The 25,095-nt window shown below is 39.6% G+C and overlaps 1 protein-coding gene across 2 annotated transcripts in view; it reads right to left on the bottom strand.

Moving 5' to 3' along the window:
- LOC111572090 (metabotropic glutamate receptor 4) overlaps positions 1 to 23,067 on the bottom strand; it is a 184,109-nt gene extending 161,042 nt beyond the window's left edge. Inside the window, exon 1 of one of the 2 annotated variants that reach the window (XM_023275611.3) lies at positions 21,861 to 23,067. The gene's annotated coding sequence lies outside the window, so the exon portion shown is untranslated. The remainder of the gene's footprint in view (positions 1 to 21,860) is intronic. The other variant, XM_023275610.3, reaches the window with a different exon arrangement.
- Between the last annotated feature and the right edge of the window lie 2,028 nt (positions 23,068 to 25,095).

The following is a 25,095-nucleotide window of genomic DNA, read 5'->3' on the forward strand; positions in this document are numbered from 1 at the left end:
AATAATGAACTGCAGTCATGTAATCGAGGTTTTTATGTGTTCCTGGTTCGCTACAATCCCGTTTCGGAAATTTCCGAGATAAAAGTTGTTTTCATTCCTCAGAGTCACTCAGAGAACTTTCCTAAATCACCTCTAAGCTGGAACTACTTTTTATGCTGAAGAGCTCTGAGAGAATTTCCTGAGTGTTTGTGACTACCACCCCAAATGGTTTGACTAATTACTCCCTCATCTCGCCTCAGCCTCTCAGCCTCTCATCCTCTCAGTGAAATCACCAGGTATAATCTGAAAACTCCCTGTCCTTTATGGCATGTGATTTGGCATGCCTGGATTAGATTCTTTGTTATCCTGTTTCTAGCTGCGGCAGTGTTCATGCGCTGAGATATCAAACTGTTCAAAGAAGTGGAAAGACGAATCCCCCGGGAACTGTGTTAGAAAGTCTATAACACCACTGTTTTGCATTCCCACATCACGCTATGCATTCTCATGGCATACCGTGTCTCCAAGTGTGCGCTACGGAGGAGCTCTGTTGCTTTAATATTTCATATTTCCTATGGGGTCCACCGTGTGACGATCAAAGATGGAGACAACCTTGAAATGCCTCGCTCAATTTACACATAGAGGGTATCAATTAGAGAAAGTAGGCTGCAATAGAGGGGGGCAGAAAGAGATTACAATGAAGACAGGCTGCATCAAACCTGAGGAGGAGGGGGAGAAAGTGGGGGAGAGAGTGAGTCGTGTCTAAGCAGTAGGAGGAGGATTCACAACCTCAGACCCCATACTGACAACTAATTAAAGCAGTGAGGCCTTTATTTATCACTTTCAGGTTCTGCTATAAGTGGCAAGGCAGCATGTTGTGTTTCTGAATCCACTTTAAAGGCTCTTTTGGGCTCCTTGTTCAAGCTAAAATACACTTCCCAGACATGTTTTAAATCCTTAACCCATTAACTTAATTGTCCAATTTGGAAATCCCTTTGCCTTTTAAATGAGGGTTAATGTGCACATACTGGTGGAATTTGAACTACAGTTCAGTTCTGTGCTGTTTTTCACCATTACAGCCACGCCCTAATAGAGTTCCATGACACTGTTGTGTTCGCTGCAACAAAATGAAGTGCAAATTAGTGGCAATTAGCGCTAACTCTGAATGCAGGAGGAGGATTATGGAAGCGAGGAAAATATTCTAAAATACTGACCTTTGACTGAGTCTGGTTTTAGCATCAGGGGAACTTTAATGTGAGTTTTTGGGGGTTTTTTTGACCCAGTGGCTTCTTTTAAACCACTTAAACCCATTTAAGACATGAAATATGCAACATTACAAATCTGTTTAAAGTCTTGAGTTGTGTTGTGCTCAGATAGAACTAGTTTGTGAGACATGTTGATCCACCAACTTAGCAATCTATTGCATTTCTAACAGTCACACAAAATCATAAAAAACACCAGACAGTTCATCTGGAAGTCATTCATGGTGTAGTACAGACAAAGATAAAACACTGGCCCCTTCTTCATCTCATAGCCAACCAATTAGTGTGACAAAAATAGTTGGACACAGTCCCTCAAGGTAAAGGAGAGGTTGGTTCTGACGCTATTCAGGAAGCATACATTCTAGTTTTGTTTTTTGGGGTTTTTTTGCATTATTGTTCCTCAGATATGCTAACAACCACATGCTCACACATTTGGGTTCTGGTGGGGAAGCGGCAGGGAGCTAAACTGTATAAAGCTACTTCCAGGTCTCATACAGGGTGTACCACTGATGGATTTCAAATTTTATTCAAAATCGCCATTATGAGCATTCGGGGCGCTGGCCCACTTCACGCACTGAATCCTATGATTAATTTTCTCATCAATTTTATCATTTATTACAATTTCTGCTGCTTAGCTGCTTAGAGGTCCAGCATGAACTGACCAAATGCTAATCTCTCTTTTCACTCACATGCTCTATGTTTTGCTGTATTTTCAGTTATTAATCCATGCAGCTGGCAGGAGTGAAGAGTGTAAATATAAGGAAGGTGACTAATGGGGCCCTGAGAGGTCAGTGCACAAAGAAAATGTAAATCTATGCTGCTTAGCACATGTTTAGCAAATGTCAGGAAACAGGCAAACAAAACATGCACAATAATTTCTGTATATTTTACCTTTTGCAGCTGCAGCCTTGACACATATGCACTATACTGAAAGTGAAGCACACGTCTAGCAGAGAATATCTTCATCATTAAGCCTTTGTCTGATGTTTCTCTTTTAATAATTGCATCATTATTACCTTCTCTCAAGCGTACTGTCCGTCTACTTTGTATTTTATCCATTCATCTCCGGCAGATTCACAAATTTTTATAAACTAAAACCACCTAACTATGTGAATATGAGTTATGTGAGTGACGAACTGAACTGACATTTTACCTCAGAGCAGCCTCAGTCCTCTGAATGCGGCCTCACCAATGCAGAACTGTGTGTACTGAGTGTAGTGGGATGTTTGACCTTCCTTTGAGAAAGTAAGCCTCCAGCTGTTTGTGGGATGAAGTAGATGGGTTTCTGCTTTACACTCTGCACTCAAGAACATCTCATAAAGGTTTCATGCGGTTGTGTTTACGGACTTCACTGTAGCAGTTTTGCTTCATCCTGGTGTCTGTGAAGGCATTGCTGAACTTGAGTTTGCACAGTGCATGGCGATATTATCATCATAGATTATTGGGACATTATGAACGTCCAGCATTGGTCCGCATGGTGTTGTTAAAAAAAAAAAAAAAAAAAGCCTCGTAATCTTTTGGCTGTTATGCCACAAAGCTAAACACTCGGTCTGACTAAATGGCTGCCCAGACTATCACAAATCTAACACTTGCCAACTTTCTGTGCATTGTGGGCTAAAATTATCATTTGGAATCTTGTAGTTTCGATTGTGATTAATCTTTTTCCCTCTGTTAAATGATCTAAATGCTGTGCTTTATACAACACATTATCCACACTAATTGCTGAGCAGTTTCCAACTGGCTGTCATTCAATTAATGAGATGTTTGGATAACTCATATGATGTGATTTTCATTTATATTGTACTACAGGGGGGCCAGTTTATAGGCTTTATATACGGTTTTGTTGATACTGTCAGCTTTAACTGAAAATCACAGTGCATTTTGGTGATACAGTTAAATCATTATATAGTTTTGACCAGATGCGGCTGCTACAGTTTTGTCCATTGAATCTCCAGTCGGGTCTTCAGCTATGCATCCCTTTCTGCCTCATCAGTAAGTTAAACTATTGTTGTCCATTTTGCTAATGCAAACTGCAGAAAAATAGAAGCACTAATCAAATCATGACACCAAATAATCTAAGAAGCAATATGAGGAGGCAACATAATTTCACTATTGATGGAAAGATTGTGGAAAAGGCTCACTCTGTTTGTTGAGGTGCTGCTGCCCTACACTTAAGTCCATTTTCCCATAATTGTGGCTGCAGATGCACAGCAAACCAATTTTTTCTGCAGTGCAATTATTGTACCTGGGTGGCTGTACTTTAACTCACACTTGATTGTTTTTAAGATGGCAGTTGTAATCTGCAGTCTGGTGTATCATCCATTTCACCTTTTTCTGCATTACTCTGAAAATATGTAGTGAACTAGAGACTCCCATTTTTTTTTTTTAAATGACACACACACCCTTTATTTATTTACCATTCACCCGACTTTGACTCATTTCTGGAGCGCTCTCTGAGGCTCTCATGTATTTACTTTAAAAGCAAAAATACTTCTCATCTTATGCTTTAATTATGTTGCCCCTGCTTTATACTGCAGAGTGAATGCAGTGCAATTAAATGACTATATCCTCAAACATTAGTAATGAAATTAAGCCTTTTAGCATGGATAATTAACAGTGCTTTCAAGTGGTGGATATCCTGAGCTGAAACTTTATACTGCATTGAATGGAGACTGTGTTTGAAAAGACTTAAATTTATGGCAGCCAATAAAAGTTCTGAAACTTTGGATGTGCTAATCTATGCAATGCTGACTTCATGCCTGCCGAGACTTACTAAATGTAGAAATGAGTGATGGATACAGTATTTTTAGACTCCTCTTTTGCGTACCTCTTTCACAGATTTACTGTGAATAAATGAATGCAGCTGCCAACTATGAATGGAGCAAACAGGTAACAGGAGAATAAGAAGGAGACGGGAAAAATATTTCGACTTTTAACCAGCATAGCAAATAGCTCTGTCTCTGTGGCACCTCTGAGTAGACCATTAAACAGGCAGTTTGGCAAACTCTGAACAGCCTGCAGAGTTTCAAAGCTAAAGATATATCCTGATGCTCTCTCAAAGCGCTGATCCCACGTCTGAAGTGGAGAAGTACTGCTTATCCGACAAGACTTTAAGCAAGTTGGAGATGCCGGATGCCCCGAATACAAATAATACAACACTCACAATTAGTACACGCAGGGGATCATAGGACTAATTTAACTAGAATGTAAAAAGTAAAGACCACCAGAGAATCCCTGTTATTACATGATAATTGCACAGTCCGTCCCCTGGATAGACATAGTCGCTTTGTTAATGTCACATCTCGAAATGCTAATTTGCAATGGAGACTGGCGTGAGGAGTGCGAGAAAAAGAAGAAGCAGCATGATAATGTTTTTTTTAAGTTTTTTTTTTTTTTCAAGTGCAGCATCGGGAGTCTGCCTAAAAGTGAACATGACATGATACCCTAAAGAGCACTTGTGGTTGAGGGTTTAACTGCCCTGCCATTTTTAATCACTGCAGGCGGCCGGGCGGAGACAGGCAACAGACTGGCTCGGTCTCACGTTGCCTTGTCACCGCTCGCCGCCAACCATTCCAGATGACGAGTGTCACTGTGCCACACTGATATGTTTCCCAGAAACCACAGCCTGACTGCCTACAGGAATATATCGAACTCCGGTCATTTCTGCAGGCTCTTTATTGTAAAGGTCAGCAAAGACACGGAATAGATGAGCTCTCCATATCACTCCTTAAGTCCCTCTGTAGCCTGTGCTGCAGTACACTGTAGCTCTTTATCCAAATAAAAACCCTGCACCTACAGTGGGCCGTCTCACGCTTTTGTTAGAATGCTGTATTCACTCGTGATCATTCAATCCTATATAAAGCTTTTGGGATTTAGAGATCAGGCGTTTTCACTCTGTGCCTCCTCCTTATATCCTTAGGTTCTCTTTCTTGGCTCTCACTCAGAGCAGAGAGCCGGGTCCCTTGTGTTGGCCCAACCCCTGGTGACGAGCTTCATTACATAACCACTGGCAAAAACTAAAATATGCAGCAAATCTGCAAAAGGCAAAAAAGGCAGATAGTCTGCCATGAAAGAGCCTTGGATTCGCCAGACATGTCATATAATAATTGCAAATTACAACAGTCACTGAGAATAAAGATGGTTTAAGACTGCTAGAGTCATGTGGCACTCTGTAGATTTGACATAGCTTTTTTAATTAATGCTGCATCTTATGTGCATTGATATCGCTTTTCTACTTTTCTTTTAATGCTTAACATCAACATGCAGACAAAAATGAGCCTTTTATAGCTAAATTCAGCACATCCGCATCACTTTGACTGAAGATTTATCCTCCAAATGTTATTGTATGTTTGTTTTATATATCTCCTATCTAAATGTGCTACATTGTACATTTCTGTGCTGCCTTCTCTGCCTCATAAGTGGCTGCTGCTGTAGCTGATGTCCTCACTTCAACCCACTACATAAGGATCATCCTCTGTCTGTTCCTCTTGATCTGAATTGTTCTTTCTTCCCTCAAATAACCCTCTTGTCATTTGTCTACAATAAAATGTAATTCAAATGTCGCTCAGTAAAACTGTTCAAATGTAGAATCATGGCTTAGATTAGTCATCTGAAGTCTCTAATCCTCTGACTGTAAAAGAAACTGCTAATTAATGAACATAGTCCTTTGTGCATACAGTACAAAAAGAAAAATATGTTTAAGTTATAGGGGAGCCTTAACTTGAAGAGGATTTTTTTTTTATTATAGGTCTTACAAAAGGTTTAGTCAACTGCATGAAGTGCCATAACTTAAGGCATTTGGAAAATAAACTAAAAAAAACTAAACTGGTACATACTACCTCCAGGAAATAGCCATATGCACGCACTCCAAAACTGACAGAAGCTTTCGTCTTCACCCTCTTTTCTACTTTTATTTTACCAGAGTAACTGCCAGCTATATAACTGACAACTATACAACAACTAAAAAGTGTGAAAACCCCGACTCCGACTGAGTACTGTGAAACAAATTTTAGCCCTCCTAAGCACTGCAGGTGGTGACTGAATGTTTTGCCCTCCTATGTAAGCTAAAGAATACAGATCTGACCACTCAGGGGTTTTAGAACTCATCAGATTCGTTTCTGTACCAGAGTCAGACAGTAACTCAGTGCCTGTTGGCTTGTTGGTTCTTGGATATCGCTATGGATTCCTGCTGCCCGCGGACTTAGTAGAGATTCCCCACTGCAGTTTGGTTAAGTTACACAATTTTTAGTGCTGCAAGTGGTAACTGTTTTGCATTTTGTTTAAATACATTTCTAGTCTCAAGGCCATTTCTTATTTGAATGAAATGTGATCCATGTTCCCCTTCCTCAGTTTCAAATGGTTTGAAATTTTAAAATCCATCTGGTAACTTTTGTGAGAACTGAATCTAAGACTACCTCACTGTGGAGGAACTGGGCATATAATTCTCGTGTTCAGTGTGTTCAGACACAAAAAATAAGACGTGCCTTTATTATTACTGAAGGAAATTGTTCCACCATGAATTGCCCAGAAAAAAGAAAAACATAACATGAGCATAGATGCAGTGCCTGATGGAAAAACAATAAGATAAAAAAATAAATAAAAATAAGCAGGACAAAAAAAAAGACTAGAATAGAAAATTAAGATTCTGAAATGGCAAAGTATTTTACACATGAAAATCAAATATTGTCCATGAAACTTGGTGAAAACAACAGCAGAAGGAGACAGAGGCAGATGAAGACATATAAGAAAAGGTTAAACAAAAAACAGAGTTCCAGAAACACAATTAGTGATCACTGGAGTATTTTTGCCGATATGGTGATTTTTTTTTTTAGGTGAAATGCATGGAATTCAAAGTGGGGGTTTAACAGCTGGGGCAGGTACAGCACACAGACAACAGTTAGAGCTTTAGGCAAATTCTGAGCAATTAGCACCCTTTTCATTTGATGGCAAGATGAGAATATCGGCTCCTTGTTTGTTAATTATCACAGGCGCCTCAGAGGACCAGTGCTATTAAATCAAGTTAATTATCAACCAGTGCCCCTTGAAAAAGAAGAATGACAAAAGCGCCGGTGGCCAGTAACCTTGGCAATAGATGAAGCCACAACCAAGTGTGGTCAACGAGGGAGGGAGGGAGGGACTTTTTTTTTTAGCTAAAGCTGTGAGATTAACATCCATAATTGTCCAATCTGCCTGCACAATAAAAAGCACAAATGCAGCTCAAAAACAAACGTAATTTCACTCTTGCTAAGAAGGTCAGGCCAAAATAATGACCACTTGAAAATGCTATTTCTTCTCCACGGTGAGCCACCTTCAGCTGCAGCAGGCTGGATGAGTGAAAAACAGTGTTTGTGGTGCTCACTGTGATAATGCTGGATGAGTAATTCAGACACTCTGTGAAGGTCTGAAAAGTGCTGAAGTGAACAAGGGAGTTTTTAAAAGCACTGCTGACTAGCAGATTCATAAGAGTAATGCGACAAGGACCAGAGAAGGGAAACAGATAAGAAAAACATTACAATGAGAGTTTTCATTCAGAGGGGTCTGTGACCTTTAAATTGAATGTTTTACATGAAAGCATCCGCAGATATTTTGAACTCCGTAATAGTAATTTATTGACTAGCAGCGTTGGCGAGATATGCATGCGGTCCTCCTGGGGCTTGCTCTGCTGCTGTTATCTTTCAAAGAACAGTGTTATTACTGTTGCAGATGAGACAAGAAATAATGACCCAAATACAGGGAAGACCTCAGATAGCACAGAACAAAGCAAGGGGAGGAAAAAGTGCAATCCTTCCCTCTCTGCAGCCAGGAGCTTGCAGAGGAAGTGTCAATCTGTCAGAGGGTGGATATAATCTTCTACATTGTGACGCATGGTGCGATCATGGTGCCCTGTCACCGGCAGTCCTTGTCGTTGATTAAGGCTTTTCATCCTCCACCGGGCTTAGCTCTGGGCTGCCCGCACTTTGTCTTGTGGCGTACGTAATTTCCTCCTCACAGTCTCCTCATCTTGATAGTGAGCTAATAGAAACTCTCTCCAGATCCGCTGCTAATGAAGACAGATCCTCAGATGGCCAAGCGCTCTCATTTATAACACCAGTCTATCAACTTGTTTTAAGTAGATTAGGCATGTACTGTGTGACAAGCAAAAGGCGGGGGGGGGCGGGGGGGGGGGGGGAGCAAGTGTATCAAAATAATTTATAAAGGGATTTTGCAGAGCGTCATTTTCATTTAAGCCACATCATCACAGCTAAAAGTTTGCTTGATCTTTACACAGTGAGGAGATGAGAGGACTGTCTGCAAAGATTGAAAATGTAATCAGATAGATATTCACTGAGCACATGGGTTTATGGTGGCTGGATAGTTTCCAGAATAGTGAGGTTGAAATTAATTAGCGATTATTTTTATTATTGACAAAGTGATTGTTTTGTTGTCAAGTTTGAAACACGACTCATGTCTAAAAAGTCTGGTTGAGGAATGTTTTGCCTTTCTTTACTTAGTGGCACAAAACAACTCGTTTCTAAGTGAAAGCAGATTTTTACAAAGTAACGTCAATTAATTAGAAATATAAAATGTAAAATAAGTGTTTGCATAAGTATTCACCACCTTTAAGTGGATAAGTCTCAATCAGCTTTGTACATTCTAGAAACTGCAATTTGCTCCTTTCTGCTTTGTAAAACTGTTCAAGCTATATCAGGTTGTATGGGGGTTGTGAGTGAGCTGCTGCAATAACTTGACACACTTTTACTGCACTTACATGATTTACATTTCACTAACTGTGTGACTTCTACACTCAAATCAGCACCACAGTTAACACCAGTCTTATTGAGTTATGAAAACTTCTCATTAAATTTTGTCCAACCAATGACCTATAATGAATTACAGGAATTCTCAGACCTTTCTTCTACAATTAGCGTTATTTTTAAATAACCATTTTTTTTTTAAAAATAACTTGTAGCATAAAAGGTAGTTTTCGGTTTTTATGGTCTTGAAATCCTCAACTTAGATTATCAGTTGAATTAATTTACTGCAACTAAAACTTACTTTTAATTCAATCAATGCAGACATTTTAGTTTGGATTACAGACTATTAAGTTGGTGTAATTACCAATATTATGATGGTAACACAATTCATTAAAAACAACTTCAATTATCTGAAAATACATTTAAATTTTAGCTTGTATTTAATTAAATGGTGATAAAAGGTCCCCTGAAATAGCACTAATTGGCTAAACTTGTGTTGAATCAGGTAAGTCGTGTTAAAGGGGGTAAATACTTATGCAGTCATTTTCTTAATGTTTTATATTTTTAATTATTTGACATTAGAAATCTGTTTTCACTTTGGCATGAAAGAGTCTTCCTGTTTTTTTATACTACATTGGCCATGACTTAATGTTGAAAAGCAATAAAAGGTGAAAACCTACAGGGGAGATGAATACTTTATCAGTGCTGCTGTTGTTCAACTAACCACGCTATAACTTCAGCCATTAGGTATATATGAATTATGAAACTCCACTAACATCACGATATAGGCAGTAATTTTGCCTAATTTTAAGCCAAACTAAATGCAGAATAGATAGAGCATTTTAGTGCATTCCCTTTTACCGCCGTGACCTGGTGTCCTGCAATTACTGAAATCTTTTTCTATAAAGCAGAATGGAAAAGTAGTGAAATCAATCATGTAACAGCAGTTCATAGGGACTGTGTTGTGTAGGTGGTAGATGTATCAACAGATTAGACCACATATTGAGATTAAATCCTACAGGAGTTACCTCTAAGCTTGGCATGTTGTCCTTTGAGGTTGTGTGTTTTCATTACGACAGCAGCTGACCTCAACCAGACTTACATTAGCCTCTAATGATTGTGCGCATCCCCCTCAATAAGCTCGAGGGAGCAGACAACTCTCTCTGGCAGAGCCTCTGGTTTATGGGTTTTGTTAACTAATATTACCATTAATAATTCAGCACAGCCCTTCCTTTAATAGGTAAATATTTCTGTAAATGGTGTGGCCTCACCGTTAATTTATATTTGTTACTGTGATGGTGTGCTTGTAAAGGCCTCACGCAGACATGTAGTGTAGTGTTGTGTAACAAACTGGAACCCATGATGCTGGTATCGATGTTGGTACTCTGCCAAAACTTTAACTGACTGTAACTAGAAGACATCTTCTGCATGAAGTCTAAAGAGTGAATTTTAGCTACATTTGTAAATTTTGCAAAGTTTTTTGTCGGTTGAGAGTTATTTAGATTGTCGGTTTATTTTGCAGATTGCTTTTTCAATTAATCTATCCATTTTTATTTTATTTTATTAGTCTATAAATGGTCAACACATATTCTCTCAGCCCGAAGTGGTATTTTATATTGCTTGTTTTACACAACAAAAAACAATCACACAATTATATAAAACACTATTAATATATTAAACACTTAGTTTTGAGAAATACAAGTCACAGAATGTTGCCACTCTTGCTTGAAAAATGACCCTTAAATGAGCAATTATCTGACTGTCAGCACAGTTGCTGATCAGTTTTCTTCTGCTTGACTGATCGACTTCATAACCAAACATAAGTGAATATTGAATTCCTAAAACATGTAAGGCCCCTTTCCTCATGGTGAACTATGTGCACGTCTTGGACTGTTATTTAAAAAAGAAAGCCTCCAGCTGTTCTCCATAAAGTGTTCAAAGATTTATGACTGGGGAGGATAAAACCTGTTTGACTTCATTGCGACACTGATCAAAACACTCTTTAATTTGTTTAGTTGGGTGCTTGTTGGCTGCATTAGGGTGCTGGGAGACGGTGACATGAAAAATCCCATCAGTCTCCATAGTCTCACATCTGCAATCAGCAGAACTAAAGGCTCCCATGAGATGCCTGCACATATTACAGAGCTACGTATCACTACATTTACCCACTGATAAGACGCATTATCAGCTCATTCTTCAAAAGACATGACATGATAATTCCCACATCATATTACTCTTGGGTCGCTCACAAGTTCAGGTTTTTGTTATCAGCTTTGAATTAAAAGAGCTAATGCAATGTAATAATCCTCTGCATGTGAAAGACTTGCATTCAGTAAAAAGTACAGAAGTTATATTAGTAAAATGTGGTAATATCAAATGTCATTCTGCAGAAAATCCCTAATAAAAGATTATTAACACTGATGCATATGTAGTATCTTCACTGATGCTGCTGCAGAGGTGGAGGTAGTGGAGAGAGATAGAAATGTCCTGAGGGACTCAGAGATCAAGGCCCGACTGGGGCACAGGATGAATAATAAGGATTGTGAGATGATTAATGGAGTAAGAAAGGAGCAAAATGAAAAACTGTCCCGTTGCACAAATCTGCTGTTTCGGAAATATTGAGGAAAGGTGGGACTGCTCTCGACCCGTAGACATATGAGGCAAAACAACTGAACACTGTTTTCCACAAGGTGCCAGGACCCCAAACATCTCAAAAACACTGATTTAAACTTCACCTAACATCGTCTAATGACTGCAGTTTAGATTAATGTAAAAATATTCTTTTGAAAACCATCCAAACTACAAGTACAAAGTGCCATTGAAAAACTATACTTAAAAACTATATTTAAATTCTTGACTAAATGTGCTTAGTTTCCATCACTTCATGTACAAAACTACATCAAATAAGTTTTTAACTAAAGCATTCATGATTCAGACTAATTAAAATTCAATATTTGTTAAACCCTATGCTGAGGCTTGCAATCTCTTATTTTTCTTTCCCCCAAGTTGTCACACTGGATGACCCAAGTAGCTGGAAAGTTGCAATTTATTTTGTACCTCGTGGGTAAATACAGTGGTCTAAATTCCAATAAACATCTAAGCCACGCCATTACATGCAGTCCCACCACTCTGTTGACAGAGATTATTCCAGAATTCAAGCCTGTGGTCATTTCTGTGGAGTGCAACTTTAGAGGAAATGTGTTGTGTGTTGCACTTGGTGGATGCTACACCCTGCAAACACATTAACATCAAAGAAAACTAAGCAATACGCATGCATTAAACATCAGCCACTGATCTTCAGTTATGATCGCTGCCTCAGTTTGTACGGAGGGACAAGGTTCAGGAGCTACACAGGAAGCAATGCTCAAGTCTATGGGAAAAAATCCATTAAATGCAAAATAATGATATGACTTCATGATGAAGCTCCAGCAACGGCAGCCCTCCTCCTCATAATTGAAACAGTGCAGCAGGATAGCAGAAGTCAATGGCACATAATGCAACAGGGCAATGAATGTGTGAGGTGTAATAGATCGTGAAAATGGCAGTCGGATGGCAAAGATGGAGCATTTCATTAGAAAGCCTGAATCGAGTCTGTATGGGTGGGTGTTGGGTGCAACACACTGCGGTGAAAGACTGGCAGTAAAGAGTGCCCACACAGTACACCTGGACGATGACCTTTTGTTCTCACCATACCTTTAATAAGAGGTTCTGAGGGCCAGCACCTTTTGGAACATATTTAAGTGCTGGACTTGTTAGGCTCCTCATCTAAAAAAAGAATCTTATGGAATCTTTCATATCCTGGATGGTATTAATGGCAAGAGATGTACAAATCAATAGAATGGTCATTCATCCAAATACCTGAATGCCACAGTTGAACTAAGGGCAACTGAAAGGCCACCAGCTGAAGAAAAGGAGGCTGAATTAAAGGCACTGCACTAGAATCAGTGGTTAAGAAAAGCCATATGGCTGGCAATAAAAAGACAGTCAAAGCAAACATAAATCTGACAAAGTAAAAGCAGAAAGGAAGTTTACAAACTGGCAGCAGAAAACAGATGAATTTATGATAGCAGAAGAACCATGCTGCTTCAGTAAAAGCAGTTCCTGTTTGCACTGTGCAGGAAAAATAATTACTAGGATTATTTTAATACAGAAGTGAAGATCTGGATCTGATGTTTATGAAACCAGATAGCTTTATCTTTACATATCCAACATTTTAAATTCAAAAAGCAGAATCAGTTCTAGATTCTGATTTGACAGAAAGCTACTAAATCTCTTGCATCTATATGTCCTCCAAAACAAGACTGATACTCTCTGTAAATAATTTTATCTACGTACATTTCATTAAAAAGAGGATGTATATGTTTATTCTTTCAGGATGCTGATGGCACCAATAGGACTAAATCTAGAGGAACACCCCAATATATCAAATGCTCTCCATGCCATGTACTAATATTTCTCTACATGGGTAAGACATCCAGAGAGGAACAGCCTAAGGCATTGTAACACTACCGCTGTGTGTGTTTGTGTGAGTGCATGCTTCAGCTTCACACTGCCAAGTTATGAAGCAGCCGGGGTCTACAATATTGTTTGTATTGACTGAGGAAAGTCTGCAGAGCCTCTATTACAGTCACGCTGTAAACAAAGACAGGACACGGTGTGTAAGTCCGACGAGTCCCAGGCAGCTGGAATCATGAAACAAACACAACAGCCCACTGAAGATGTCGTCCACACCTGTCTCTGTTCACACAGCAAATCTGTGGGAAACACCTTAAATCACTAATGAGTTCATTAAATTGTTCATTATCTGTTTTTTACATTTAACATAATTAACACAAATGAGTTAAGCTGTTTATTCTGCAGTTTATTCATAGTAATATTGAAGAGCAGAAAATTAAAAAAAAAACACAATTGTATATTTATCGAGTATGCTCTTAATAAAACAATGATACTAAAGAAATTGCATTTACTAATTGGCAACAGCAATACATCATGAACAATAGTGTGTTGATTATATTATTCAAATGGGAAATCACATTGTTGTCCATGAACAGTGTTTTCTGATCAGATGCCCCTAATAGCAGGACAACCTCATTTAACTGCAGCATTACAAATTACTGTTAACGAAACAACATAGTCTGTTAATGATGTGACAACAGTGGGGGGCTATGACTCACATAGTAGAGGGGTGGTTCGATGCCAGCCTCCTCTTCTACACATGTTGAAGAGCTAAAGTTTCAGCAGCAGCAAGAAAGCTGCACTAGCTATCTGCAATCACACTGCAATTGTTGTAGAAATTGCGCATTTGAATTTGTAGTGCAGTGTGTAGAGAGTTCTGGTTATGGGGTTTGCATGTTAACCCTGCGCCTGTGTGAGTTTTCTGCGTGTGCTCCGGTTTCCTCTCATAGCCCAAAGACATTAATGGCATAGTGGATGATTAGCGTTTTGAAATGGGCCATAGGTATGAGTGTGATTGTGCATGGTTGCCTGTCTCTTTATGGTGTTACTGTGATGGATTAGCAACTGCCCAGAGTGGACAGCAGTCTTGTGCAGGATAAAGTGGGTGTGGCTAATTGATGGATGTGACAACACGATATTAAGTTTTGGTTTGGCTGAGGGATGAAAAAGACCTTGAAAAATCATGGGTTAGGTTCTAATAACTACTTCGTCAGGGTTAGGGGAACAAGGTCATCTTTGTAGCAATCCTTTAAAGACAGTCCATCAGAGCATCATACTCCCTGTGTGGACTTTATCACTCTGTGATACTAAAATTTGTCATCTATAACAACATCACCTGCCTTTTCCTTTTTGCTCCCGCCATAATTACTGCCACTAAAACCCATTATGGCTCTATTTTGAGGCAACATTGATGCTGTTGTTCATTTTTGGAAGTCTTATTCTGAAATGAAAAATCATTTGTAGTCAGCATAATGAAGAAACATATCTACAAAGTTGCAGATTGTGTTTTGTGTGTTTTTTTTTAACCTGAGCATCGCAGAACATGTTTACCATGAACATGTTTAATTTGTTTTTCCTGCAATATCCAACTCTTGGCAACTATAAGGGCTTTGTTAAGGTTTGGGTGCAATTGGGGTCATCGTTAAATATTTAAAAAGTCAAATGCTCAGTTTTTCAGTATTGAGCCAAAGCCATTGTCTGTATGGTTTTGTAGCCTAAGCCTTCCTTTATATACTTTATCCTTCAGTTTATGTTCTGTTTCTGGAGGTTTTTCTACAGATAACCTGAAAGATGCAGCTCCGTGTTTCTGCATGTTTTCCTTGTGACTCACCGTGAATAATTCCACACTTAGAGGTGTCAAATGTAAAAGCTGGAAGTGGTGCACATGGAATGCCTTATTACTGGCCCTGCATTAGTAATCAGGACTTGGTGTAAATACAGACATCTCATTACGAGTGAGCTGAAGTGTGGTATCGAGGAAGGGCAAGGGCAATGACAAGGATTGTCTGAGTAATGGGCTCTAAAAGATCAGCACACCATTAAGTGGACCTGCGGTGCACACAGTAGCCCTACAGGCCCATTATGAAGCAAAACACAACCAAGTGAGACAACTAAAGCCCCTAATGGCAGTCTCCCTTTACAATTTAATGTTGTTAAACGCAGCTCTTTGGATGTTGTCGAGGAGTGCAGTATGATTGCTAGACTGAGCTATTGACAAAGAGTGTGGGAGAGGCTGAATAAAACATTACCCTGCATGTGTTTTTTTTTTTTGAATTGCTTGCATTTTTTAGCTAATTTGCACCAGTCAATCAACAGTGACCTGAAGTAGTGTGCACTCACTCCTGAAAAGTCAATATGTTAATGCATTTTGCTCAGAAACAATGACATTGTGCTTCCTCATACTTATCCTGAGCTTCCTGTCTCACTTTGTTTACATTCGATTGTGGAGACTTGACTTAGGCAAAGTGAGCAGACGGCAATTAATCATGTCCAGCGTCTGCCATCAGTGATGCCTATGTTATTCTTTGGACCACTGTAGGTTATAGGATGAACGTTTTGCATCTGTCTTGCTTAAGGCATCTGCAGGGTAATGAGAAAATCTGATCTGAATAGTAGATCCATAAACATTCACTGTAGAGCAGAACAGGAGCAAAATACAATTACTGCCTGGTTTGCAGTGTTTGTGCAGAACCTGACATGACTTGCTTCGCTTTTTCAACCTACCACAATGTAAACACTGACGACAATGTGAAGCTTTTGGGTATTTTATCACCTTATTGGATAGTGGCAGTGGAGAGGCTAGAAATGGTGGGGAATGACATGCATCATAATAACCTGACCAGCCAGGAATTGAACCAGGGACTTGTTGTTCAGGGCATATGCACTCTGTGTGGTCAGTGGTCATTGGAAAATGAATGGAAAACATTTTTGTCAAGATTTTACAACTTTATATAATTGGGAATTTTCTGTCACTGCTAAAAGTTCATCCATCCCATCCAACTGCACATGTAATTGAATATTTCCATGCGGCTCCGTCTTTTGAGCCAGTCGCTGCAGCACACAAATTGTAATCAAGGCCAGGAATAGCGCACAGAGACATGGGTGGCTGTTGACTGCAGGATTTAGGAATTCAGCTGAGCCTCCCCACTGCTGCTGCCGTGAGATTTCTGCCAGGCGCTGGTGCGCAGAACAAGAACTAATCTGGAGTGGTCTGTTGCAGTTAAAAGGAACTGGCCCTGGAGTCATGCATTATGGGGAAAGTGGGGATCATTTTTTTCCGTTCATTTCTACAATTTTCTCTGTAGACTGATGTAGAACATTTCTACTGAATACTGAATCTTCCCAGGGGTTGTGTTGTTCTTCACCTTTTGCTGCTCAATGCCCATTCAGCCTGAATTTAATCATTTAATATTTTCATCAGTGCAACTCCATTACCAAAACTGTCCTTGTTCCAATAAGATGCGAATCTGTTTCTGTTTTTAATGCAAAATTTTTTCTCTCACAAACACATTTCAAAAGCTGTATTTTCTTTGGATAATATACAAGGTAAGATCAACTTCATTGCACACACATTTTGTTTTTCAGGCACTTGGGGGACGTTAATGTGTTAGATGTCTTTAGTCTGAAGATATGTTCATACATATTCATGAGTAGGGGGCAGGCCTTAACATTCACAAAGAAAGTGAGGAAAATGCCTCAGCTCACGCATTGGGAATATCAATGAAAAATGCAGAAGTGGGCCCCTTTGTTCAATACAAGCCTTGCATTTTTTAAAAATATAAAAGTGGGGGATGACAGCCAGTAAATGTCTCACAACACAGCAAACACTATGTGTCCATATGTGGCAAATAGCAGATAAATCCAAGGGATGGGCATCACAACCTCCGGCTTCACGTGACATTTTGTAAAAGGTAAAGTAGAGATCTTACCTTTTTTATGCATGCATGTCTTGTAAATAATGTAAATTCATTGAGAAAGGGATGTAGGAATCTATAGCATCATGCTATATGGCTGGACAGTATATAACCACAAGCAGAGGAAACATTTACATTTAACGCTTATAACTTTAAGCATCAGCGTAATATGGGATGGATCTGCCCTCCCATAATCCTGAAATATGTGTGACGTTCTAGTTGCTTAACTAAAAGAGTAACAATAAAGATCACATCTTTATATGTATATATATATATGTGTGTGTGTATCTGAATTCACAGCACAGCCATTTTTTAAACTTATGTGTATGCTGTGGTTATAAAATCTGTATTTTAGCAGCTTGGAACTGATTCACAAGTGACCGCTGGTTAGCATGTGATCTTAATGGACAGCGTTTCTGTGACTGTTTCATACTCATTCTGTTGTCTGACAACGGAAACAGACAAATATGTAAATGAGAACAGCTTAATTAGGAATTCCACTGTATTAAAATGCAGTATATGTGAGCACAGGAGAAAAAACTGATGTAAATAGTGACTGATTTTAGGTTGAACTGAAGCACAGAAGGTGGTCTTCAGTTCCTGAGATGCTGGTAGTGCATGAAGACTCTTGTGTTCATTCTTAGAGCCAACAGCATAACATTTGGTGTTTGCTTGTTTGAGACATATTAGCAAACGTAGCTCTAGAAAGTAAACAGACGATTTTGTATTCACTTAATTGGTATCCTTTACTGTTGTAATTTGGAATTACTTGTTTGAAATTTTTGCTGCAAATTAAAATCTTCCCCTGTGAAATAATGCCTCAGTCCAAGACTTATCAACAAACCTGTCAATTACACAACAACACCGATGCTCAAGGACGATCACAATGCCCTACTTGGAAACCGTGTGTGTTTATAAATGTTCAGAAATGAGCCACTGAACCAGGAAATAAGGATCAAAACCTTATTGTAAAGGGACGCTTTGGACAGTTTGGTTAAATCCGCATGTGGCATTGTAACATTTGATAAGAGCAAAGATTAATTCAGCACCTTGTCGGAAGTGTCTCCTTTATGAGGAAGGCTTTTGCTGGGATGGAAAGATTATTTGCTTCATTGTTTGGGTTGTAAATCTTGTAAATTAACCAGAGTGCCAGTGGATGTCATCTCAGATTAGTGTCAACAGGCCTCTAATGAAGACGTTCAACCTGTAGGCGTGTTAGAGCCTTACATGCTCTGACTCTCTGATAAGACCGTTTGCTTACAGTATGACAGTTTTACACAAGAGCATCTGGACTTTAAAACATCATCCAAGAGGGCGAAAAATAAAGCTTAAAAATTAAAACTTCCTTTGTCCAAAGTCTGCAACAAAGCGGTTTTGCCAGAACACACATATGGGAGAAATGACTAAAGCGTTATAAAAAAGTGAAAGCTTGTTAAAGGATCACAGAGAAGGAGAATCAGCAGTTTAGAAAATAGGATTGCGATGAGAGTGTGAGAAATGGATCTGCTGTTGTTTTGGAGATCATCAGACTGTGGTCAGCACAGCAAGGCCACACAGACGGCCCCCTGACAAACAGATGGAGTGCCGGGAGGAGAAAGCAGAGGAGGTGATCCAGAATGTGGACACTCTGTGATCATAAAGCAGTGATAAGGAACAACAGAGGAATGGATGTCAGAAACTCCTCCAACACACTGAGAAAGCTGCTGTCTGCCCGTCTTCCCTCGTCTGTCGGTCTCTTGCCACTGCTGGATGCCTGTGAATTTCAGCGCTGTCGTATTCTCCTGCTTTTCGGCTCAGTGTGAAAGGAAAAAGGAAGAGGAGCCGATGAGGAGGCTAATTTATCCTGCCCTGTTCCTATAATGTCACACTAACTCACAGCAGCATGGAAAATGAATTACAAAAGATGGAGGAAATGACAGTAAACATATCCTGGATGATTTTCTGGGTATAAGGGGAACATTATCAGGTCTGGAACAGATTACACTACAAGGAAACTCATTTGGATGTAAAGGTTAAAAGTAATAGGCTTTGTGCTGCCAGTCAGTCTCTTACTCTGTTTATTGGAGCTTCTCCAGGCTTTGCATCTTAATGAGATGTTTTTTTTTTTTTTTTTGTTTCTGGCAGAAAGTTGTTAATGAGGGGGAACACTGAGTGCTGTCTTGTGCCACTAAAACCTATAGGTATGCTCTTAAATATTTGAGCATTCCCCTAAAACGGGAGACATTTCACAGTTTTTGGTGATGGAAGCTCTTTTTTCAGCTGTCAACTGCAGTAATTGTTTATTTCCCCGAAGTGGGCCTCTGAGACTGCACTTCCTCTCAGGTTGCACACAAATCTTACCTCTGACTGGCAGCTCTTAACGTGAACTCTGGCCTGAACTAACCCCAATAACCAACACCAAACACAGTTGGTAGATATTATTGGAGGCGGTGCACAGCTTCAGATAGGGGGCTCAGTTCCAGGTCAGAAATGGTTATCTCCATGTATTTGCACATCATGTCTTTTGGGAAATCACGAGAGGCTTTTGGGAACTCGTTTTTCTCTCAGATGCATGTCCTTAAAACACCTTCATATAATGTGAAAAAGCAGCGCAGACAAGTAGCAGAGTAGTTCAGAATAAAGGAAGAAAATTCAGAAAAGCAGGATAATAAAGCATAAATATGTTCTCATGGAGACTGCATAGATTTAAGAAATGACATTAAGGGTTTTTCTCCAGTTCTGGAGTGCTGTGATTTTTGATTAGCAGGTATAAAAGTGCTATTTGACAAACACCGCAGGTTCTCTGAAACACTTTGTGCTACCAATAAATTGATCGTTTTCATTACTGCTAATACAATAAGGAATCTGCAGTTCATCTGAGTTTATACCAGAATTGATCTACCCACATAATAAAGCAGCATGAAGGTTGGGAAAACTATGTTTTTTCTCCCAGGTAATCACTATGGCACACGTCCTGTGACTGCTGATGGAGATTTACACCCCAGAGAATGTGATATTGCTCAAAGGGTACAGGCTGGGTGGAGAATTAGTGCTGCAAAGATTCAGCAAGTCTGTTTCTTACTGTGAGAATGAATGTATGAATAAAGCAAACTGGAAAGATGTTATTTCAGTGAGGGATTCTGATGGGTCTTTCAAAGTGCTTGTTCTGGGGCTTCAAAAGACCCATTTGCCTGCTCTCTCCCCCCTAAACAAAACTAAATGATTCCATTTAAATTTCAGTGGCTTAGTAAAACATTCCTGTGTGGGTACAACTGTTTTCAAAAAGTGCTCAGGGAGAGTCTGATTGGTTTTTAAATACCACAACTGTGGGTCCTTTTCTGTTGTAGATGGTTGTCGTTTAACGACCACATTGGTTTTTACATACTGTGTGAATTTGCAGAAATGAATTCATCCCCACTAATTGAAATCCAGTGAGGCATTTGAAGTAGATGTGGATGTGGGACTCTGGAGAGATTTAGTGTGGAACGTAACAAAACTGCAGCCAAATGGGCTGTCATGAAAAATGAAATCAATAACATCTAGTGGAAATAGAGCAAATCCATTGAACCTTTCTGTTGTGGAAAAATCCTAAAATGATATGCTTCATATCAGCATGTGCAAACTGATTATTCCTTTCTTTCCTCATAGGAAAATAAAACACCTCATCACATCATTGTTCGAGAAATAAATGTCTTCTCTGGATGTTCCAACATACTGAAACGAGCAACAGCCTGCAAACAGCAGAAATGTGAGCAGCAATTAAAGCACTCCCTGACAAAGATGCATGATTAGGTGAGGCGTCACCAAACCTATGGTCCACCAGGGCGTCATGTCTCACTTGCAAATGATTAAAAACAAAGACGGATTGGCAACGATTCATACCAACAACCCGGCAAAAGCGCGCAGATTTCAGTGCGTCTTCAGGATGGCACCTTCCACATCCTGCACCCACTGATTCAGCTGAGCTACACGAGTTTAAAATGACCGTCTGATCAGACCTACAGACTCCTCGGATATTTTTTTGCTCGTGTGAGGAACACCAGCAAGGCAAGTGGAGCGGAAAAGAGAGAAGGGGGCTCCCGCAGATACAGCTGATGAAAGGGCTCATTGTATTGCCAAGTCTCCCCCCTCTGCTCGTCAGCTCTATTAAAACCAACGGACCTTTTTTTTAACTTTTTTTTTTTTTAATTCCTGAAAAACAAACAAAAACCTTGAGCAAAGGTGATTCATCTGTTGAGTGTGTGATCAGAGAGAGACCACAGCCCTCCGCAGCAGGGCTGCTTGCGCACCAAATATCCTCAAGTAAAGCCATTTTAAAGTCACTAAATGCGATTGGAATCCGTGAAAATGTCAACAAATGGCAAGAATGATGCTGATTTCTCGCACTTTTTCCTCTGACGATGATGCCATGCTCATAACATAGCTTCAAGTAGCTTCACACGCAAACATACAGTCTCATTTGTGCAGCAGAAGCCACAACACAGCTGCAGAACTCGCCATGCACGACTGTCACACCACTCCAGCGTGAAAAATACTCTTACCTTTCAATCCCTTTAACGCGAGCGAGCTGAAAGTGGAGAAAAAGAACTTCTACGGTCTGTGAATGTGTCCACTTTGCTTTCTTTTTCCTTTCTGCGTCTTTATTTGGCAGCACCAGCTCCAGTCAGTCCGTTGTGCCAAAACCCGCCACACAGATTTTTTTAAAAATCAAAAAGAAAAGGATAAAGACAGGCTTGGAGACGTGGAAACACCAGGGAGAAATGTTAGTAGTCGTGGGGAAGGAAATGCAGCTGCAGTGTGTTACTCCCAGACTCGAGGTTGGAACAAAAATCTCCTGTTTCTCGACCAACTCCGCCGCTCAGACGCTGTCCAGTAGCGAGTGGTGCTGAATGAGACTCCAGGGGTTGCAGAGATTTCCTACTTTTCTCTTCTTCCTCTCCCGCTTCCTGCACAAATCTGCCCTCCCACCGCTCAAGATTAGAAATGATCGCCTCTCGTTTCTTTTGGTGAAGCGCCACAAATTAGATCCTCACCAAATGTGAGCTTTGTCAAGCACTGACACTCTGGGTAACGCACAGTAGTTAAAAAAAAAAAAAGAAAGGAGGCAGGAGGTGGTGGTGGAGAGACAGGACAGTGACTGACTGCGTAAAATCATTGCTTGACAAATTACATTGAAATCTGCTGCATTTAAAAACAGATCAATAAGTTAACCCAGAGGTCGAGTCTAATGAATGTTTAATTGGTGTCTGACAAAGAGAAGGTGCAGGTTTCCATGTTTGAAGACTTGGTGGGATGTGGGATTGTGAAACTGTTTTTTAGAGTTTTTTTGTGATTTCTCGTGCAGAAAAGGAGCAGAGATTTTAAGAGAATTAACTGAGAGAGATTTTATGCGTAAAGCTGTGGCTCCTCTCCTGAGAATTTGCATCATATCTTCCTCGCTGCTGCTTTTTTTTTTTTTTTTTTTTTTTTTTTTTTTTTGCATTTTGGATGAATTCCTATACAAGGCAGATTAAGAAATTATTTACAGTAACGCACTGACGCATCTCTGTCAGATGAACAGGAAGGAAGTGTGTGTGTGTGTGTGTGTGTGCGCGTTCCTCGCAGCTGTGATCTCTGTGATGGTGATCCTGCTGATCCTTTATGGATATCAGTGGGGATCTAGAGAACCAAACGCTCCTCTCCAGGTTTAGGTCAGTCCTGTCAGTGCAGCTTTGTCTGGAACCACAACACACAAGTATTGAATTTCATTCTTAAGGCGCCGACTAGCGCATCTTTGGCTCCATTGCTCCTTGGTGTGTCCCTCATCTTCATGTGTGAATACTTGGGGAGTGTCTTTTTAAGTTCTGCTCCCTCCTCCTCCACCTCTTCCTCTTCTTCCTCCTCTTCCTCCATCGCCGTTGCGCACGCATGCGTTTCAATCACGCGTCTGGCTCTGGACGTTTATGTACTGTTCACTCGTTCAATGATTATTTCGGATCATCCCTCGGGTAATTTCGACTTGTTCGTTGGAATCGCTTTTCTTTATATGTTTATCATTACGCCGCTGATTGCAGCTATTGATTCATCAGTGTAATCAGTTCTCTCGCAGTAATGAATGAACAGAGCCGATCCAGCTGCTCCATCTGGAGCTGCACTTTAATCCGAGCACCTTATACTACCTGAAAGTCCTAAAAAGTGATGGTACAGTAGCGTTTGCAGGGTTTTTATATTTCAAAGCACTTCCTATAAGTTCCATCTCATAACAAGTTTATTATCTGTAACTAATAACTCAATTAAGCTTGAAGAAGTCATGTAATGATGATTATAAACACTTAATGAGAGCAGCATTCATGTTGCTCAGTGGTGGAAACCCCTCCTTTAAAGTGACACTCTATTTTTGATATCACAAAACTGATTAGAAATCATTTATTTGTAACTAATGATTTATTATAGTTCATGAATGACTTACTAACATGTATTGGAGCTGCTCATTTCATTTAGTGTTCACTAATGAGCACCCAAATCCTTTTATTAGCAGTGTCTACAACTCAAGATTTGATGGATTACAGTAAAAAAAAAGAAAAAAATCCATCCCAATAATTTAAAACATTTATAACTGAAGGGAGAAAGCTGTGCGCCTTTATTAATGACTTACTAACATTTATAACTGCAGCCTTGGTGCTATAGTGCTTTACTACCATTTAAAACTGAACTTTCAAATATCTTACGTACCATAAAATTAACAGGTTAGTGAAGAATATACCATTAAATAGATTCATCTGTTCTAAAAGCGTTAGTAGTTGTAGGTACAACCATACAAAATCAATGCTTTAGTTGTGAAATAAATGATAAAACATTCAGTAGGTGCTTAATACCCAAAATAAGGCATCAGTTAAATGTAAGTTGCAGTCAACTCTCAGTATCATTGTAAGTTAGGTCTCATGTTATTTAAGCTGTTTTTTAAGGGTCAAATGTCAAATCAAATCCCTCCTTCAGTTATCTTCAGTTAAAAGGGTTAAGAAATGGTTGTACTTTCATCCATTTGGGAAGTTGGTGTAAACTTTAACATTAATTAAGTAGTCTATAAATGGATTTTGGTTCAGAAAGCGTTTTGGGGGTTTTCATGATATATTGAAGAGCAGCTGAAAAAAGAAAGCAAGTGACAGTCTGGAGGAAAATGCTCCCCAATCTGGAAGCATTGTTTTTATTACTGAATAAAACTTCAAATTGACCTATTCAGAATTCGCATATGGTTTATTAGCCATTAATAAGGAAGTAATTACAGCCTATAAAGCCTTCATTGTGGTGTTTATTTGGATGCGTCCGCATTATTTTTGAAATCAGACTGAGGTGCATCTGAAACTGTGTGCTGCAGATGCATTCCAGTTTCTAACAATCGGCAGTGTTGAGCGATCAAGCAGTTGCACATAGCTGGCAGCGACTGTATTTATCCTTACGTGCACTGCATGTGTACAGGAATCCCACTCTACGACTTCTGTTCACACTCTGAGCAAACTGCACGGACTTTCATTCTCATTTTCATCCAAATTGTCAATAAAAGGTTGTCTTTCATGAAGGCTTTATTATAGCTTTGGATTTTAGCTCATCTCCCAGCAATGTTTAGTAAATTATGCAAAAAAAGGCACCCTGTAAACTACTTGACAAGGTACTTAGATAGTACAAGAAAAGACAGTTTGCATCTGCATGTATAGTCAGATCGAGTTAGGCCACCAAAGCACAAACATCCCATAATGTAGAGCGTGTAGTTACAGTATGTACTAACATTCTTGTGGCCGT

Source organism: Amphiprion ocellaris, chromosome 8, assembly GCF_022539595.1.
Source record: "Amphiprion ocellaris isolate individual 3 ecotype Okinawa chromosome 8, ASM2253959v1, whole genome shotgun sequence".
Classification (NCBI taxonomy): domain Eukaryota; kingdom Metazoa; phylum Chordata; class Actinopteri; family Pomacentridae; genus Amphiprion; species Amphiprion ocellaris.